The 9,433-nt window shown below is 41.9% G+C and overlaps 1 long non-coding RNA gene across 1 annotated transcript; it reads left to right on the plus strand.

The window, feature by feature from the left end:
• Nucleotides 1-1,136: 1,136 nt before the first annotated feature.
• LOC119717519 (uncharacterized) lies at nucleotides 1,137-2,032 on the plus strand. Its single transcript, XR_011810557.1, has 3 exons — nucleotides 1,137-1,205; nucleotides 1,309-1,427; nucleotides 1,916-2,032. It is a non-coding gene; the product is annotated as an uncharacterized lncRNA (long non-coding RNA).
• Nucleotides 2,033-9,433: the final 7,401 nt, after the last annotated feature.

Raw genomic sequence — 9,433 nt, forward strand, 5'->3', positions numbered from 1 at the left:
TGGAAGTATTCATAAAGGTAAGAAGCTCCCTGTTTCAGGACTGAAATCTTGCTCCTTTTTGCAGGGGTGGGAGATTCATGTTTTCATTATAATGATCTATAGTATATTTAAGGGTCTAGTCATATTTAAAAGTGCTGCTTACTTAAAAAAAAAAATACATATTTGACACCAGAATTATTTTAGATTGTAAAATAAAGCAAATACATTTAGTGCAGCACATTCTGCAGAAGCAGCTTTTAGGGGGAAAAGAAAAAAACAAAAACAAATTGCGTGCACAAAATCCACTGCATAGATCATGTTCTTGTAAGAGCATTTAAAAATTATAATCAGATTGAAAATGCTGGATAGAGCTAAATTAATCTATAATCATGTGTTTAATTACAATCTCAATACATGTCGGAACGATATCCCAGAAAACAACGCTAACCAAAATAAATAAAGCATGCCCAGATAAGTTCAAAGTCATGTGTTACTGCCACACTTAATTCCTCACACTCACAGCAGGTTACTGCACTGCTCATCTCCATACCGGAGTAAACCTTGTTCTGTGTTCTTTAAGCACACAAAACTTAAAATATTGATTTACTTCTTATTTTTAAGTATGTAACAGGAACTTCTTGGGCTAAACTAGTGACAGAGTCCCTTCCACAGTCGATGGAGCTCAACGCTACCCCAAAATGCCTTGAGATGAGTGTAAGCATGACTCTGGACACCTGGTTGCTGGTGCCTGAGCTGGGCAGAGCCAGGCTGTTGGTGCAGGGACTGCTGAGCCCTGCGCTGCAGGACGCGCTGCCCTTGCCATGGCTTCTCCTGCGCCTTGGAGGCTGAGTGAGAGCCGTGTCTGCCAGGGCTCTCCGGCATCATCAGGCCTCCAAGCAACTCTTCTGGGCCAGCTACGTCCCACCTCTTGCTTTGTGTAAGCACTCGAAGCAGTCTAACATCCTTCTGTGAGCAGCTGAATCATGTTACTGCATGGCAAACTGTATCGATGAATATTTCCTACTCGGTTAATTTGCAGAAAAGGAGATCCAAGTGGCCTGTTATTGGTCTCGCAGGGATTTAGCAACCGTAGATTTCAGCTGTTATTACCAATTTATATTTACTTTTTGTACCTTTTTTACTTTTTCTTCCAGTTAGGTGACACACCGCGGGACTCTTCATATGAGCCAATGATGTCTTTCCAGTTGCTTCTCCCCTAAAGAAAAGTTTGTATTTATGACTATGCCTCCCTCCCCCCTCTGCCCTTTAGCCGATGTCAATCCATTTTATGTTACATTTATGTCTATTCCGCTTCCTTTCTTTCTTTAGACCTCAATCTCTGTACAAAGACCTTAATCTCTGATGTGGAACTTCGTCAAATGCTGTCTGGAAGTCTGAAGGCAGGCTGCCCACCGTGGGAAGTCACAAGTCCTCCTCCAAAAGCAGAGGTACAGCTGGGCTGGGGAAATACTGCAGGCTTGCTTTCGCAAAGGTTTCCAGGCAAAGCCAGGCTGCATCAAGCAAGCTCCAGTGTATGCTCACAAACACACCTGCTCTGTGCATTATTTCCCATTAATGCACATCACCTTCCACCCAATGCAATTTCTTCTGCTGTGAGACAGTTGTGAACAAAATAGCTCAGCTAAAATTGATTGTAGAAGGGACTTTGGCCCCTGTATTTGACCACATATAGAAGAGCTGGCCGTGATCTTGCCTTAAATATGAAACAGAAAAGAACGACAACTTTTTCCTTCTCCACATGGTCTTTTTTTTTTTTTTTTTTTTTTTTTCTTTTTCCAAACAAGCTGTTGCTAAATAATCAAATCTATCAAAAATGCAAGTTGATTTCAGCATTACCAGACCCACATTGTTTTGTGGGACAGTTTTGTTTTATGAATGCTGTTTACCTAGTCCAGCTTTCTCTTCTTTCCCTAAGGTTTTCCAAGGGAACACAGAGATAGAAATTTTATACAAAATGGAACTGTTGGACAGGAGGTTTTCACCCAATTTGCAGGTGAGTTTAGTTCATGATTTGCAGTGCTGTAAAGGACATACCAAATGCTATTTTTCTTAAAGTGTGTTTGTAAGGAAAAGTTAAATTGATGGCAGGAAAAGTGTTTTTTTGTTGTTTGTTTTGTTTTGTTTTGTTTGTTTGTTTTGTTTTTGTTTTAATATCAGATTTAATTTGTTTAGGACATAAATGCTATCAAGTTTGTGCAGAGAAGCACTTGATGTCTATAGCGTACTGTTAGTTTTGTCCCTGCCAAACATTGGAAAGTCTCTTAATCTTTGTGTGGATCAGCGTTTATAAAACAAACAATTCTTATCAGTTGGTGCGAGCAAGAGATTTTATAGTCTTTGCATAGGAGATGTCTTGGAAGTACCAAGAACTTTGGTGCCTGCGATTTCTTGCTAACAATTCCCCTTTTCTGTCTCACCCATGATTTTTTTTTTAAATATTTCTCCTAAACAATAAGCAAAACAATATCACAAATCACAAAAATGCAATAAACAAACCCATTTATAGGCCTCCACTTCATCACACCCTGCTTTCCTTCCCACATGCCTGGCTAAACAAAGAAAAAAATGAGAAGCTGCTTTCCCAAAGCGGGACAACAATAACTGAGAACCCACTGAAAGTGAGGCAATGTGGTGCATTTTCATTACTCTTCAGCTACTCGTTCTGTACATTTCCATAGTTTTTCATCCACACCTACATGAACTTGCTTACTCTGTTGTGAAATGCCCCTCTCTCCAGCTGAAGCCTTGCCGATCGTCAGGGTATTGATTCAGCCCACGAAAATATGTTGCATGTTGCAAGTGGAATTTGCCCTATGGCCCTCAGCTCCCCCTCTCCTGTGACCAACAGTATTGTTTTCTCCTGTTTTCCCTTCTGCTGGTGAAAGCTGCTTTTAGCTCGCTGCAGACACTTGGTTCTGAGCCAGTGACGAGTTTCCTTCACGCCTCTGTCTTCTGTGGAGCCAGAGAAAAAGCAAGGCATACCATTTTCCTCTGCAGATGGACACAACCACTTCTTCCCAAATCCCCTCCCAGCTCACCCAGACGTTGTCTCCGCTTTTCCGTGAGCATAAGAGTACTGCTGGAGTGGGTGTACAGCATGCTGGGGCTCAGCTTCCTCGGCCCCAGCCCTGCTTTTGTCCCCCCAGCACCACTCCTGAGCAGCAGGGCTGCCCCTTACTGCAGACCGAAAGCAGGGGAGCCGGGCAGATCCAGTGAGTTGCCTTAGCTGGGAGCTGAGCACTACACCAATGCCCTCAGCCTCTTCCTCTGTTGTTGAGAGATGTGGCTGAGGTGGTCGCACTTAAAACAGCATCGTTTTACCTCCTTTCGTAACACACAGCCAAAGAAGCACTTTGTGCTGTCAATTTAGGAAAAACTAGAGGCAATGCCTGCTTCCATGCCTGCTGCAGAGGGTTATCATCAGATGTTGTGGTGGGATTTAGAAAAAGGCTCAGACAGTTTTAGGGCCTCTAATAACACTTGCAGTTACACAAAGTAAGGTAACAATAATGGTAATTAAGTCTCATGCCTCTGACGTTCAGCATCCCCCCTCCCCGTGTCCCTTGCAAACACTCGAGGACGATTGGCACAGCACATTCCCATTCTGAACTCCTGTGGTTTTGCACAGTCGTGTGCTGCAAGGAGCACATCACAATCCTTCTGTAAAATCAGGCTGTGGTGCTCTGAAAAACCTCACCAATGTGTTGAAAAGGAAAACCTCTTAAAAGGTTCCTCTCGTCACGAGGAAGAAGTTCTTCCCATGGGATGCTGCTTTATCAGTGCTGTGCAGGCATGTAAGAGGAGGTTGGGAAGGAGGAGTAGAGAGAGTTAGAAAAGGGCTCCAGAGAACAGGAGAAACCATGCTGGGTGCAGAGGAAGGCCGTGCTCCATTTGGAGCCTGGTGCCAGGACAGGGGACCCGTCCCCTGCTGCATGGGGGCTGGGTGCTGCAGTCACACACCCGCAGTGCCCAAGGCGCTGCTCAGTCCAAAGCTCGCCTGCACTGGGTGGCAGAAACCTGGCTGCTGGAGGGGCCCTGCTGCTTGTGGGCAGGTGGGAGAGCCTGCACTGCTCCTCTGCACCTTCCTCTGGGGTTGGATGATGGCAAAAGTGGAAAAAGTGGTTTCCAAGCAAGATGAAGATGCAGGCTTTCATCAGGACAGCTCTTTTCTCCTTTCATTATTAGCCAGTCATCAGTCTTTGGGTGATGATCTCTTTTGTTGTGAGCTGTGTTAATATAGCCAAGTTAACCCTGATTTTTGCATTACCTTAAGTAAACTGGTATTTATTTATTTATTTATTTTCAGCTGAAAGTTTAAATCTTGATATATTTTTACCTGTAATTTTGGTGTTGTGTCATTCCTAATAATAAAAAGGTTAGTAGATATGTTCATTGATATTCTGCATAAGAAATGAATGGGATTTCTTTTGCTCATTTTTGGAAGCTGTTGCTACTATTGCCAATTCATCCAGCACAATGCTGCTATTTTAGACATACTTGCAGAAACCATTAGTTTGTAGACACCGTTTTCTCTATTTAGCATATATACATGCACAAAAACTGTGGCTATAAGGAGATGAAAATTTGTTGGATTTCAGAAAACTTTAAATCTGATCCTATTAAAAATTATTCTTAAAGAATTGTATGAATAGTGTATGAAAATTAATCATAATATCAGAAAGCAGCAACAGGTGAAAAATTAAAAAATAAATAAATAAAATTGGCATGCTATAATTTCATGTGCCAATATTGCTCAGTTCATATTTAATTCAAATAGAGCCTAAGCCCGTTCCTTCCTTCTGTTATATTGTTTTATTAGAGAAGATGCTAGCCTGTATTAGCCACTTATTAGATAAATACAGGAAAACTGCTTGTCATTTATGGGTTTATCCATTATCATCTCGAACATCGGATAGAGTAGCCTGATTTCAAAGTGACAGCTGGTGGAACCTCTTCTTGATACATGCTAATCCAGTTTTTATTATGGAAAAATTGCCTGTGCTTTCAGACAGTGAAAGGCAGTTACGAGACATAGCTGCTGAGGGTGGAACCTTATGATCTCTGCTATAACAACCTAAAAATGAACCATTATCTGCCAGGGTAATAGCATCCTGATAAAATATGGACATCAGATAATTTATGGTGTGAGCACGTCAAAATGTACAGTTACTCTTACGGTCTCTTTCATGCGGTAAATAAAAAATAGCTCGTTCTCCAGTGACTCCAATTCACGTGATTAATGATTTTGTGGGAGTGGACGGAGGTGCACGTGCCTTTGGCTGCATGTGAAGATCAATCGGTGATGTGAAGATGCCTCTCGGCTCCGGACTCCCCTCAGCTCTTTGCCCTGGGTGGGAGGAAGCACTTGAGGTGGGTAATGTGTGCCCCCCAGCGTGGGGAGGAGGAGGGTGATGGCTGGTGCCCAGGGGTGCTGCTGATGGGGCACAGGTTCCCACATGGTCACCTCGGGCAGCTTAGTCCAGAGAGCCCCTAAAGTCAGGAACAGTCTAAAGGGCCCAGGTAAATCTCCCAGCAATGTCAGGGGAGACATCTGAACCTGGTCTGGAAGGAGGTTGAGGGGCTGAGCTTCAAAATCAGAAATATTTGAGACAGTGAGTTGCCAAAAATATTGGGCGGCTTCCCCTTTCCAAAATCCCAACCAAGACAGTGTAAATGCTGCTTGTGGAGAGCGAGGAGCAGCTCGCTGGGGTCTGAACTCCTGGCTGACAGATGGGAAGATCAGCTGGCTACTTCATTGTTCCCCAATTATTAATTTATCACTAAACATATTAAAACAGCCACTAGATAACAAAATATCATTTAATTGAGAGGATAATAGATGCTCTAACCCCCACTTTCCCGTTCCTCTGTGCACGTATCAGATCCCTCTCTCTAATGCATCTGTCCTCTCTCTGATTTAACTCAAACAAGCCGGTTTAAAATTTGAATCGGAAAAGAATCCATGCTTGACTCCCTTTCTGAAGCTTAAGTAAAAAGTTTTATCAACGCCAAGAGTTTGTGAAGGTTAACTACCTCTGAATGTGCAGACCCGTAAAGACACTGGCCTTAAAGACACTGAAATGAAGAAATATTCTCAAAGGGAGCCAGGTGTTTAAAAAAATAAAACACACACACACAAATTAGTCTTATCTCTACCTCTTCCTTCTTACTTTGTACAAATTATTTGCTTTACCTGTAAATACCGTATCTGTGTCTGTGATACAGTTTTACCTATCTCAGCTAGGTTTGAGATAAAGTATCACAAATTTTTGTTTGTGCATCAATGTCCATCTGCATGTAGTGTTTTGAGGCTTTTAGGAGAAAAGATTAATATATATTATGAAAGTATAGAGGAACAAAATAAAGTGGTGGCTTGGAAGGAGCCTTGTCAGTCATTGCAATCGTCCTGTAAGAGAAACATTTAATAAACTTTCCTTGATTCAGTTTTTTAAAAAAGCATAACGAAATTCTATTCCTATTGAATTTAGAGAAGAATTAGATTTTTTGTAATTATTGTTATTATTTTTTAGGGTAGAACTTATGGAATTACAGAACAGGATCCTGGTATTTAAAAAACAAAACGTGCTAATAACCACTGACGGTCAGCGACATTGCAAGCGATGCACCCAAACCCTTGGCCTTTCCCTTGGCAGAAGTCCTGTTAAAATTGAAGATTTTAGTCTATTTATTGTCGGAATTACAGAGATAGTGAGGGTTGAGTATTAGCCAAAAGCTGAGTATCTACCGGATTCCTATTCGGTTCTTATTCAAACACTGTAAGACCCACATAGGCTATTGGAAGTCCTCTCCAGGGTGGTATTTATGCTGTCTGGATCAGACTAGGTGGTGTGCTAAAGGTTGGATGTGGTGCTTAGGGGCATGGTTTAGTGGGTGACATTGATAGTAGGGTGATGGGTAGACCAGATGATCTTGGAGGGCTTTTCCAACCTAAATAATTCTGTGATTCTGTGATCTGGAACATGCCAAGTCAGCGATGTACCCAGAGGAGCAATGTGAGTGTCTCACAGGCGTAATTCAGAGAGCATGAACTGGATGTGTAAGTGTGGGTCAGTTCTGCCCCAAGTAAGTATTGAGGAAGGAGCAGTGTGGTGCAGTTTGAAAATTTCAAAATATCAGCAGGATCCAGGATTAAATATGGCTTCAAAAACATGGAGAACAGTTATTTTTGGTGAGGTCATCTTGTGCGTTTTAAAAAGACATCGAATGTGCAAACACAGAAGCAGTTTTAGATACTAAAAAAGTTGCTGATATAAGCTCTCAGAGATGAATTTCCCCATTCCACATGGTACGTATATGGGCTATACACAGGGACTGGGATTTGTGTGTGCTGGGTTTCAGGGTGGTTTCTGAGTACAGAACAGCCCCTGCAAAGCAAGTTGTGGTGGAAAGCCTTTTGCAGGCTGCTCGGCCATCCTGATGTGGCTGACAACCTGGTCATAAACACCTTTTTTAAAAAAACATGCCACTGATTCATGCAAAATTCAGTTTTGGGGTGTGTTTAGGATTTACTTTGTTGGGAAACTGGCTACAAAATAATTTGATGATTCTTATTAATATTCTTCATCTCCTTTGCTGTGGCAAATGTGGGCTGTTCGTGTCTGAGAGGTTTTGTCCTGGGCTTGGAAGTGAAAATATGTTTTCTTTTGTGAGGTTTCCCATACACAAATACAGCGCATATTATTTTCTAGACCGTATATATACTGTATGTATTATTTATTTCCTATTACTGTAAAACAAAAAAAAAAATCCTAAACCTGAAGGGAAGCATGTCAGAGGGGTACTGCGGGTCCACCAGGAGCTGGCAATGGCCAGGAGGTGCAGGCTGCCCCTCGCTGCAGGCTCGTGCCTTTGTTCCCACATCGGGACTGGTCCCACAGGGCATGGGCTGGGCTACACGCAGGCACAGGGCTGAGCTCAGGGTGCTGTTTCTTCTGTGAGTCTGAATTTCCTGGGTTTTGTGGATTTAACGTATTTGAACACAATTTTCTGTGATTTAATATAGAATTATTTCAGATCAGAAACTGGTAGGGAAATAGCTGACACTCTTTTTGCTGCTGCTCCCCCCTCCTCTTTAAAGGAAAGAGCTTTATCTTAATTAAAGTTTAATTAAGGATCACGTTTGGCAGTACTTTTCACACCGATCTACACCAGCAGATTTTCTAAGGCTTAACTTTATCGTGCAGAAAATCCTCTTTTATTACTCCCAACCTGTTGTAAAAGCTGTTGGCACAGAGCGATGGCTGCTTCATTCAGTGGCCTTGTTTGCCGCTGGAAAATTCCCAAGTCTCCAGAGATAGCACCACTGTGGTTCAATTTAATATCTGTCCTATCACTACAAGACTCTAGCTCATTATTAATGATACTATTCATTAATTTCTTGTTGGGCTGATGTTGTTATTTATTAAAATATTAAAGAAAGCTCCTGAGACACATACATAATGAGGGACACCTCCATTTCATGAGCTATACCAGCTGAGGGAATGAATATAGTGTAGATTTACCCACACCACCATACCATATCCCTCCCTCATTAGTCCTGCTACATCTCTGAGTGACACTGTAAATTCATTTTGTGCACTGTCCAATCGGAGCTTAATACAAATGTGGGGCTCTTTTTTTTTTTTTTTTTTTTTTTTAATGAGCCATTCCTATGCAAAATGAATTGACTACTGTCTAACTCATCTAATCTGCCTGTATTTGGGGGAAGGACTAAATTGCCTATATTTATATAGGAAATAAATAAAAGTTGACATATTTTTCCCTTTTCAGTCTTGCATTTGGAAAATTTCAACATAATAAATTCTACATTTTAAGAACCTGCCACCTTAGTTAACTAAATCCCAGCATGACATTTAAACGTGTGATGGTTGTATTTAAAAAAGCCTCAACAAGCAGTTTGTGTACTGCGTTGGTCATTTGATGTGTCTTTCCTCCCGCACCCAGGTACAGCACACAGAAATTCCCAGTGCTCTTGATGTATTGCTCACCCTTTTAATCAGAGAGATTTCCGACCGTGTCTGCTTTGAGCACATGAGGCCAGTCGGAGGAAACTGCGTATGGCAAAATAAATCCAATAAACTTGTAATTAATTTAGCGATGATGTCACATTTTTATTTTGATTATTGGAAGAGGGGCTGGTATTAAGGGTCCTTTTTGGCTGAATGAAAATGATGAAATCTGCATAACAATTGAGGTAGCATCTGAAGGTAAAGTTTTAATTTGTTCTATATGGTTGTTATTTCCACCCCGTGCAAATAATTACTGTGGTGAAGAAATACCTCACTGTTATAAGAGGATTAACTGGGCATAATTGCAGCCTGTTTCGCTCCCTCCTTTAATAACGGGCCCTCTCAATCCACGCCCAGGGCAGCAGCTTTGTGCGCACCGCAGCGCCCAGACGCACCTCGAGGGC

The sequence above is a fragment of the Anas platyrhynchos genome, chromosome 7 (assembly GCF_047663525.1).
Source record: "Anas platyrhynchos isolate ZD024472 breed Pekin duck chromosome 7, IASCAAS_PekinDuck_T2T, whole genome shotgun sequence".
NCBI classification, from domain to species: Eukaryota; Metazoa; Chordata; class Aves; order Anseriformes; family Anatidae; genus Anas; species Anas platyrhynchos.